The sequence below is a fragment of the Tachypleus tridentatus genome, chromosome 3 (genome assembly GCF_004210375.1).
Source record: "Tachypleus tridentatus isolate NWPU-2018 chromosome 3, ASM421037v1, whole genome shotgun sequence".
In the NCBI taxonomy this organism is placed as follows: domain Eukaryota; kingdom Metazoa; phylum Arthropoda; class Merostomata; order Xiphosura; family Limulidae; genus Tachypleus; species Tachypleus tridentatus.
Genome location: NC_134827.1, coordinates 55885285 through 55896570, shown reverse-complemented (window position 1 = coordinate 55896570; position 11286 = coordinate 55885285). Strand labels below are relative to the sequence as shown.

The 11286-nt window shown below is 33.9% G+C and overlaps 1 pseudogene across 1 annotated transcript; it reads right to left on the bottom strand.

Moving 5' to 3' along the window:
* Positions 1-382: 382 nt before the first annotated feature.
* Positions 383-10724, bottom strand: LOC143246915 (neuronal acetylcholine receptor subunit alpha-7-like; annotated as a pseudogene). The gene is made up of 6 exons (XR_013026233.1): positions 10430-10724; positions 9803-9960; positions 7430-7474; positions 5215-5324; positions 4299-4830; positions 383-2947 (listed from the first exon to the last, which is right to left on the bottom strand). The product of XR_013026233.1 is annotated as a neuronal acetylcholine receptor subunit alpha-7-like (transcript).
* Between the last annotated feature and the right edge of the window lie 562 nt (positions 10725-11286).

The window sequence follows — 11286 nt, the reverse complement described above, 5'->3', positions numbered from 1 at the left end:
AATATTTGACTTTAAATTAATAGTGATATATTTAAAGTATAATTCATTTATATTCTTTCATATTTCCGTTTTACGTAGATTTTACTTTAAATGTGGTATTAAAATCTTAAAAAAAAAATCGTTTCACGTGGGTTGGCGCTGTTGTCAGATTTTACGTGTGTAGGATTATAACATTGATTGCAGTAAAAGTTTTAATAATAATAATACGTGATTAGGAGGGATAATATTATTAGGCTTAAACATTTGCATTGTTATTTTAGGTAAGTCAGATCTTAGTTTTAGTATTTTTTGTGTGTGTTCAAAATTTATAAGATTAAAAATGGTTGTCTTGAATATTTTAAAACCAAATGTAAGTTTTGAAAGCCAATTTTCGAACACAAAGTTATTGCTGATGTATATTTATTAACTTTCAAAATAGTTTTACACACAACTTACGAAAATAATTCAAATTATTTTAAGTCCCTTGAGACAGGTGTATACATGCAAATCTTGCTTGTATGGTTTGATGGTAATATTCATCGTTGGGATACTAGTGATAACCTTAGTAGGTAGAGTTGCCTCTTATTACAATGTGGTGTTTTCTTTTCTCTCAAATCATGAAGCTCCAAAACATTAGTATTAACTGTTTAATAGCGCAGATAGCCCTTGAATAGCTTTGCGCGAAATTCAAAACAAAACAAAACTGTTTAAATCTAATTTTTTCTACGTTCAGCCAGGTCTGAAATTTGTTTGAAAACAACGATATATTAACAATGCTTCACAGATCTACAATCTGTTTATAAAAGATGTTAAAAGAGTTGGTTTGGATTAGTTTTCAGCCAAAGAAACATAAATGTTTTCGGATGTTATCCAGTAGGCAAATGACCATTTTCGACCTGATGTTTGTTGCATCTGCTTGGATTTGAAAAGTTAAAGAAACCACTTTAACCTTTACTGGCACGTGTTAAACTTTAAATTTTGCCTTGCATATTTTCACTACTTCAGAGAATAAAAGAAGGCAGATTAAGAATTCATATATTTTCTTTCTGAAATTAAGACTTCATATGCCATTTATAAAGTAGTTACTTCTCTCAGATGTTTATCATCCAGTTGGACTAACCATTGGATTCTGCTTCTGCAGGTCAGTTAGCTATTTACGTAGCCCATTAACCAATAATTCAGTAACCTGGAAAGTGCAAATACTCCAGGAAATAATAACATTATTATCTGGTGTTTCAATTTTGCTTTATAATCTCAATCTGGTACAGATTTTCATCAACTGCAGACAGATCTCTTTGTGGACTTTTTGTTTCCAGTAAATAGGTCTTTTGTTCACACTCTTTATACTGTTTTCGCATTACCTTGCATCCATATAAACACTACATGGATCTTTTTCCATACGGAAAATAACTTGGAAGAAATATTGGTGCATTTGAGAAGACCACGTCATTCATACTTGTGTTCCTTGCACTTGTGTTCCTTGCATATTTTGCCTCTGTTAGTTTTCTTTCAGAATGGAGGAAGAGAGAAGTCCACACATTTTGTCTTCAGTGAAGTTCGCCATCTTTACATTTTATGTTCAACCATAATGAATTAAAAGTTTGTTTTACTGGTTTCTTACACCAGGTGTCATAACAGTGGTAATCACTGATTGAATCCATCTTATTAATAATGTTAATGGCATGCAATCTTTCAGGTTTGAACTTCCTTTGCAATGGATGCTGAATTATGGTGGTAGGCCTCATAGTAAGAAACAGCCAATAATTATGAGGGACTGTTGTAGCTAGGCATTATGGGTATGTAGCTAAGCATTATGGGTATGTAGCTAGGCATGATGGGTATGACAGCTGAGAGCTTAGACATCAGTAAAAATACCAGAAATGAATATTAAACTATACATTTTGACCATCTTGGTATTGACATTCTGCCATAGTGTAGTATTTTATGCAGTGTTGGATGGTTTTAGTGAGATAAATGTTTCGAATTTATAATGTCTGAGAGAACATCCAACTTCTAGACTAACACAAGACATTCAGTTTTCCTAAATAGTGTGAAATTAAACTAGAATAATAACAAGAGAAACAAACGCAAAATTACAGAAGCCTTACTTATACAACAATTCAAGCCCAAAATAAACCAATACAAAGGAACACCTTTATACCTATATTAATAAATATATCTGAGCACGCCCTCTACATTCCTACACTCAATTACACAACCGCCTTCAAACATGTGGTCAGTAACCCTTTATTTCTTTGTGAACCTGACGATGACCGAAGAAGATTGAAACGTTGTTCGCTCCTCTATTAGTGCTTTCTCTACCCATACCAGCCGTTTTTAAATATATATATGTATATTGTTTAAAGTTTTTATATTCTCAAGTTTTAATGAATATATTAGTGAATTAGGTATGAATTTGAATGAACAATCTACAAAAACAGAGAAATATGACAACATCATATACTTTATCTACTTCATTAAAAATATTTGAATATAAATTGATATCTCTTTTTACGGTTAAAAAAACACTAAAAGATGAAAACTAATCTCTTATAAACCGATGATAAAGTATACTCTTATGAGTAGGAAAATAATTTTGAGCAAGCCAATAGAATTTCAGTGGATTTATATTGTTACAAAGACAATAATGAAAATGCAGAGAAACACAACAAACAATATGCGGTCTAAGCCTGTTGCAATCAAGTACCAGTCTCCATTTACGGGACGAGGTTTTGTTGGCTACTGTTGTCATCCTCATTGTCTGATGTGGTCAGTTCTATCCGATCATGAAATAAATCCCTGTTTTCCTGGCCACAAATGCACATAAGATATCCACCAACTCCTGAAACGAGAGAAACCAAGAAACGGGGAGGAGAAAAGAAACTGGAAAAATGAGAAAGGTTTAGTACAATGACTTCCAAGATCACTGCCACAACTCCAATGAGTAGAAGGTTTTCAACTGGTTTAACTGTAAAAGAAATATAAATTATATATATATGTTTATACACACACACACACACATATAACGTTTAGAAAAAAACTTGCTTTGTTATACTTGGACAAATACATTTAACACAAACCATAACAAATTTCAGATTACAGTGGTTAAAATTAATTGACATAGATAACTAAATAAAAATATAATAGTAACTTTATAAAACATGACATCAAAAATGCAACGAGCACTGAAACCAGGTCTTTTTCATATATTTTGGTCACAGTTTACATCTTTGGTGTTGCTGTTAGTCGCATTGTTTCTGTGGACAGTACATGGTTTTACTTCTCTTTGATGGTCTAAAACATTATTTTCTGTTCTTCTTAACTGCTACAACAAATAGATGTAAAGTTACAACTGTTGTACTCTGTACCCATGTTCTCCAACAACCAGGTGTGGAGTTAAAACTGTTGTACTCTGTACCCATGTTCTCCAACAACCACATGTGGAGTTAAAACTGTTGTACTCTGTACCCATGTTCTCCAACAAATAGATGTGGAGTTAAAACTGTTGTACTCTGTACCCATATTCTCCAACAACAAGATCTAAAGTTAAAACTGTTGTACTCTATACCCATGTTCTCCAACAACCAGATGTGGAGTTAAAACTGTTGTACTCTATACCCATGTTCTCCAACAACTAGATGTGGAGTTACAACTGTTGTACTCTATACCCATGTTCTCCAACAACCAGGTGTGGAGTTAAAACTGTTGTACTCTGTACCCATGTTCTCCAACAACTAGATGTGGAGTTACAACTGTTGTACTCTATACCCATGTTCTCCAACAACCAGGTGTGGAGTTAAAACTGTTGTACTCTGTACCCATGTTCTCCAACAACTAGATGTGGAGTTAAAACTGTTGTACTCCATACCCATGTTCTCCAACAACTAGATGTGGAGTTAAAACTGTTGTACTCTGTACCCATGTTCTCCAACAAATAGATGTGGAGTTAAAACTGTTGTACTCCATACCCATGTTCTCCAACAACTAAATCTGAGTTAAAACTGTTGTACTCTGTACCCATGTTCTCCAACAACTAGATGTGGAGTTAAAACTGGTGTACTCTGTACCCATGACCTCCAACAACTAGATGGTGATGACTAGCTGCATTCCTTCTTGTGTTACATTGCTAAATTATGGACGAGTAGTGTAGTTAGCCCTAGTGTAGCTTTTCGCGAAATTGAAAACAAACCAAACACGTGATAAGAAGCACGTGTAAAACAAATCATTTTGTTAACAAATAATGAAAGATTTGGGACAATTTTTTTGCACATTATATTTTATCCTTAATGAGAAACGTATATATATAAAAGACACTTTACCAGTCATTCTGATCGCTCCTGAAGACACGGTGTGAATCAGACTAATAAATATTCCGTAAAGCATGAAAATTGCGACAGCTCCCAACACCAGCTTCTCTTTTGAATCTACTGGAACCCAGAACATCACTAAAAACAACAAGATGACGACCAGGATCGGAAAGTACCGCAACTCGGATACAGCCACGGCACCAAGTCGGCGAAGATGAATGAAATATTCAATCGAAGGATAAGGTTCTAGACAGCAATCGTAACGTTTTGTCAGTTTTATTCCTGTAATATTCGTGAGCTCCCACTTCAAGTTGTGGTTTTGCAGATCTGACACGTCTACGTCTCTCAATTGTAGATCGAGATTGGAGCCATCGTACGTCCACGATCCAATCTTGATTTTACACACTTGAATGTCGTTTGAAAGAGCGACATGTCCAAAGGACACAACACACGGATGGTAGCGGGAGGAACCCATGTCACCATCCCTGACGAACTCACCACACTCAGGGTATTTTTTATTGGGTCGATATCACTGGCCGGAAAACTACATTGCAGGGAATAAAAATAAGGAAAACCTCAAGAAACAATTATGACAAAATTCAAGTTTTTAGCCAAATAATTAAGTTAAAAGAAAGACGGGCGTGCATCCAGACTTTCACAAAATTAAAACTAACTTTTTGTTGACGATAATAAAACAAGCAAAATATTAAACTCACTTATGTTAATTTGTGTTGTTTTTTTTTAAATAAACAACTGGTTCGCTGATGTTTAGAGTAGCTAATTATGTATTTCAATATAAGAAGGGTGTGTTTTGTTAGTGGGAACCCTACATTTTACATAAATTATTAAATATTGTGAGAAGACAATAAAAATAATATTTTTTATTAGATGTGTATCTAACAACATTTTATTAGTAATATATTTCTACCTATTATAGATAGTGATATCCGGCTGCCAAATCTCATGATCAGGGAGGCGGATAGTGTTCAGTCCATCATATTCTGCAGGATCCCAAACTAAATGTTCATCTTTCCAGTCCTGTGAAAACTACATGTTAGTTTTACCTTGCGATAGCTTTAACTGTACACAGTTTGTTTGTTTTTAGTATATCTTTACATCTTTTGTTACTTCAACTGCCACATTTGAGGTCGTTCTAATTTCTAAGCCTTATTGGACTTTTATAATTATTATTTGTAATATCCGACTTCACCAGTGATGTAAAGTGACATCAAGTCGGATTATTTGTGTAATCGGAACTTAATTGTACACTCTTGAAATATTAGAATAGTTTTTATAGTTATTTCTAAATAGTGCACAAGTGAACTTCAGCCCAGTACCAAGCCCACAACTTCAGATTAATGTTTCTGTAAATTACAAAATATCAAACAAAAGCCATATATTTATAGGATTTAATTATAATCAACTATTGCCGAAAGCTCATGTAATTCCAGAAACCGAAATCGCACATGAACGAATAATCAGTAATAGAGCTAGACAAATGAAACAAAAAACATAATTCACTCGAGGCATAAGGAAAATTACAACTAACAAACTTGGCGAACCTAAGATTTCCCAAATTAATCCACGACGTTTACGTTTTGAGTATTTTATGGTATCCTGAAAATAACAAAAGATATATTTCCTTGTGTCAACGTGCGACACTTTTTTCCTAATAAAATAATTTTGTTTCAACTTCTGTTTTACATTTCTCCTTGTAAGAAAAACACCTTTAGAAAAAACTAGATGGAAGTTATACAGACAATTTATCTTGTAACTATTTGTTTATAGTGGACTCCTGGTCTGTGATCAAAACTTGTTCTGAACAGAAGTTAATAACTATATTACACACGTAAAAATATCTTTCAACAGCATCTTAATGTTTTAAAATTATTCTTTTTTTCTAGGAACTGGTTCGTTTAAATTATTTGGTAAAGATAACAGTTATACTTTGTACTTTATATTCGTAGGTCTAAGTTTACAAATGCCTCTCAATCATACAACGTCCGGTGGTACAGTTTTATGACTAATAAATCGAGTAACAAACATGATAATTGTCAATGAAAACTAATTGTCTGCTTCACTGTCCAACTTCAGTTAATTGGCCCGTTCGTATTTCTTTCTGATGTCTCACTTTAAGCTATCATCTAAATCACTAGACTATCTTAACGTCATCTCGATTTTAGAATGTTCTAAGATTTAAATAATCTTAAGCAATGCACCCTCAAACTTTTGAACAGTATGATTTATTTTTTATCCATATGGCATTGAAAATATAGTTTACAACATTATATTTGGATCTCACTGGAAAGCATATGGGTGATTCTGTTGTTTTGTCCCAAAACTCGGTTTCCATAACTGCGGTTGGTGGAGCACTGATAGCCCGTTGTGCAGCTTTGCACTTAACAAAGTTATGCTTTAAAATGTTTCAAATGTAGACTTTTCAGTGAGTGATACACACACACAATTAGAAACCGATTGGATCACCCAGAAACTTTTGTCATTTTTTTTTCAAACATATCTCAATTTTAAGTTCTTGTGTCAATGTTATTTTAATTAATAGAATTGTCTTTTTTATACTTATTACAATAAATCTGGATTTACATTTTTGTTAACAATGTAAAGAAAACTGTAAAACATATTTGTATTTTATCATTCGCAAGGAAAAACTATTTTCATATTCTTTTGGTTGAGCACAAAGCTCCAAAATAGCCATCTGAATTGTGTCCATTACAGAGATTGAACCCTAAATTGAGCGATATAACCTTCAATTAAGCTTACTGCAGAACTATCGGGATGAAATACTCATTAAAAGCTTGTGCAACAATTACAGATTCAGTCTGAACCAAATTAAACCACAATACTGGAAACTTTAAATTGATTATTAATATTTATCAATCCGATTATGTAAAAGAGAACGGATATTTAAACAAATATCTGTAAGTTGCTAATTATGTTAATAACATCAACTTTGAGCCAAAACTAAAACTATCTAATTATAACAACTTATCACAATCCACTGTCTTTGGTTGGAACTTAGGCCTACAATAAAACAAATGTTTTTCCGCCACTTAAATTGTTGTGATTATTTTCTCGTCTAAGAACAACCAGAGCCACCATGGAAATTAAACCTTAACTTGACTTACCATATGCAACCAGGATTCTAGTGTCAACACTTGTTTTTCTTCGTCCTACGGTACGAATAACATAAGTTTTATTATCTGTTTTTTTTAAATACGATATTATTAGTTATAACTTAGAAACTATGATATGATGTATAATATAATTAGGGGACTTTGATAATGACAAATATTTTTGTTTTAGTAAGTGAAGGTTTAAAATTTTTCTGCTCAAGTTAAATTAAAGCTGAGAATTAAAACAGATTATTTGTAATATTATATCTTGTTAGGCGTAGGGATACTACTTTAAGTTTCAACGAATGAATAAAATTGGGTATAACTGAAAATTTGTAAATAATTTTAAAACACAACAAATTATTTTTAATAATGAGAAACATAACAGTAAAAATATAAAATAAAAGTTGATAAAATAAATAAAAACACTAGAAGTGTTATTTGTGGAATTTTCTTTTGTTAACCAAAAGTCTAATTTCAAACAAGAAAGGACCTGCAAATGGCGTACGTGAAAACATTACTAGATAATAATTATGACAGTAATCTAACTTGTTACCCAAACTTTGAAATATTTTAAATTGTTAGTATTGAATAAAAGGGTTTGCTTCAAACTGATGTTGTTGGTGATAACAGCAATTTCAGAGAAATTCCTTTGTTTTCAGTTTCTAGACGTAAAAGATAGGCAGTGTAACTCACTGACTTTGCGTTTTGAATTCTTAGTTGGAAGGTTACGAGTTCGAGGCTTGTTTGCGACATGCTGTTGTGTCCTTGAATAAGAAACTTCACCCAGTTACTTCAGTATGACAGGAAGTTAATCTGGGACAAAGTGGCACCATACTTATTCGCTGGTACTTATTAAAAGCTATAGTTCAACCGTGGGTCATAGGAGGAATTTGGCTTTTGATGTCACGTACGTCAGAACGAAAAAAAAACAAAACGTATCACTGACAGACGAGAGAGTTTTAGGGTAATAACATTACCTAATTGAGTAATTGAGTTTTTTAATTTGTAAAAATAAAACGTCACAAAACAGTAGTAAAATGCAGTGAAATAGAACATTTATACGGTCTTAATAAACAAGTTTTTCAACCAAATAGAAATATGAACAACGTGGCTCTAAAATGTTTTCCCAATCAGGCTGACGACCAAGAGTTTATTAACACGTGCAATATGTTTTATCCATTGTACCAACCAACTTGTGAATTTTATTTTTCCCACCACACTGGGCCCGGCATGGCACAGGTGGGTAAAGGCGTTCGACTCGTAATCCGAGGGTGGCGGGTTCGAATCCCCGTCGCACCAAACATGCTCGCCCTTTCAGCCGTGAGGGTATTATAATGTTACGGTCAATCCACACTGCGATCAAAACGTAATTCATATCATTATACATTATGCGAGTATAAAGATACGTTCTTCTTAAATTTCTGTAAAATGGAAAGTCCATAACTTAATCAATATGTTCAAGAGTGATCGATAGTTATTGTTAATTTTGAATCTCGCGCAAAGCTACTCCAGGACTGCGTTCGCCATCCCTAATTTAGCAGTGTAAGACTAGAAGGAAGGCAGCTAGTCATCACCACCCACCGCCAACCCTTGGGCTACTCTTTTTACTAACGAACAACGGAATTGACCGTAACATTATAACGCCCTCACGGTTGAAAGGGCAAGCATGTTTGATGCGACCGGGATTCGAACCCGCGACCCTCAGATTACGAGTCAAACGCCTTAACCCATTTGGCCATGCCGAGCCTCAAGAGTGATCGAATACAAATAAATTTGTTTCCCCGAAAAAGAAAACAAAATTCACTGTTATCGATGGACCTGTGCACGATCACCTGAACTATCAAATATGGAATTCTGGTGGAATTTCCCCAGAAGCAATATAAATAGGGTTGTTCCCTATTTATCCTTTCTGTACGGTCCTAATTACAAACTCGTCCATACTTTTGAAAATGGAAGAATGGTATCCAACAAAGGACTGCCTGTGCTGTAACCACCGTGGGGCAATCGAATCCTAAATTTAAGCGTTGTAAGTCCATTAACTTACCGCTAGTCCACATAGTTGGAAGGCTACAGTTAATCACGCATGTGTTTATTATTTGATGGCCATTTTATATAGATTTTTTTTTTAATTCTTAATAACGAGAAACCCACTTGAAATAAAAATGTATCTCAGAACGACTGGTATGGGTGTTAAAACTTTTATTGATAAGCAGAGAACAACGTTTTGACCTTCCTAGGTCATCTCCAGGTTAACATATTTCCAATTTATTTTAGCGTTGTGGTGTGTTTTAATTTTCGGAAGAGAAATGTATGTCTGTAATATCTACAATATTTATCTGAGTTTGAGTAACACTCAACTAAACTATATTGTAAGTTACTCACTAAGTGAGACACATAGATCGGTGTTAATCCGAGATTCACCGTTGTTGCGTTAGAATGGTGTTGAACTGGACGCGCGTATTTATCGTAGCTCGTCAGAAGTTTGTTTCTCAAACGTTTCAAGACCGAACTGCCCAACACGCTGCTGGTCAGCACAGAAGCTAAAGGAAGGAAAATATATTCAAATAAAGTCACGTAAGATGAGAACCATTATCTACCTTTTATCGAGAACGAATATTTTTTGTCAAAAAATTAAGTTTGTGTGTATATATAGTTTAATGTTATTCTTATAAAAAGTGTTTTTCTCCCAACGGTATTCCAAACACTTATTTCCACGATATTTATAACGAAATGAGTTGTTTGTGGTTATAAATAATATCATTGTACACTTTTCAATTTGTAATAGTTAAGGGCTAGATATAGTTTAATTCTAATACAGAGTGCAGTGTTAGAAAATATAACGAACCAAACACTGATGTCTAATGATTGTAATTTTATCATAACCACACTTCGTAAGGTTGAAAAAGACACCCACATCGTAACATTCATTACTTTATCAATATGTGCTAGTTAAATTTCACAACAGCAGAAACAGAATAAATTATAATAAACATAGCTTAGTATACCCACCAACGAACAGGGTAAAAAATGATTTATAATAGATCATTTTGCTTCTTCACACGTTAGAGTCCCACTTGAACGGATTGGCACGAAGAAGACTTGAATCTGTCGCTAGAGCTAACTTATTCTGTTAAGAGAAGTTAACGTACAAATTAACCATATACGGCTTATCCAAGGTTGCGCTATTAGGGTTACGAATCTGCCTGTTAACTGTGGATCGTCTATCGAGCGAAGTTCACATATTATCTCTACCTCTTCTTCCTCATTAGTTTAAATCGCTCGCTCTACGGTTACATCCCCTACATTCCAAGACCATTGAGTGGTCTCTTTCCTTGTGTGTCAAATGGTATTAGATCACGTGAGGGATAAATCACTGGTTTTATTTTCTTTATATTTTGTAAGACATAATTCTAGACACTGAGATCCAGTTGAGTGCAAGATGTTTACTTCCTAAATGGTTTTAACTAGTTATTGTAACTGACTGAATGTTCTCCCGTTCTTAACATTGGAATTTTTGTAACCAGTTAGGTCTATTGTACAATAGTGACATAAGCAAACTGAAAATATTATTTAATGAAATATGGTTTGACGTTAGGTTATTCCCATTAAACTTTCAAAAGTCTTAGTCATAAAATGATTTTATAATATTTACGTTTTTCACGTAAAGATATGTGAATATATTATCTGTTAAATTACATACACATACCTTGTTTGTGAAGCACAAAGCTGCACAAAGGGCTGTACGTGTACTGCCCACCACTGGTATTAAAACACGGTTTATAGGGTTGTAAACCTGGCCCGGCATGGCCATGTGGGTTAAGGCGTTCGACTCGTAATCTGAGGGTCACAGGTTCGAATCCCCGTCG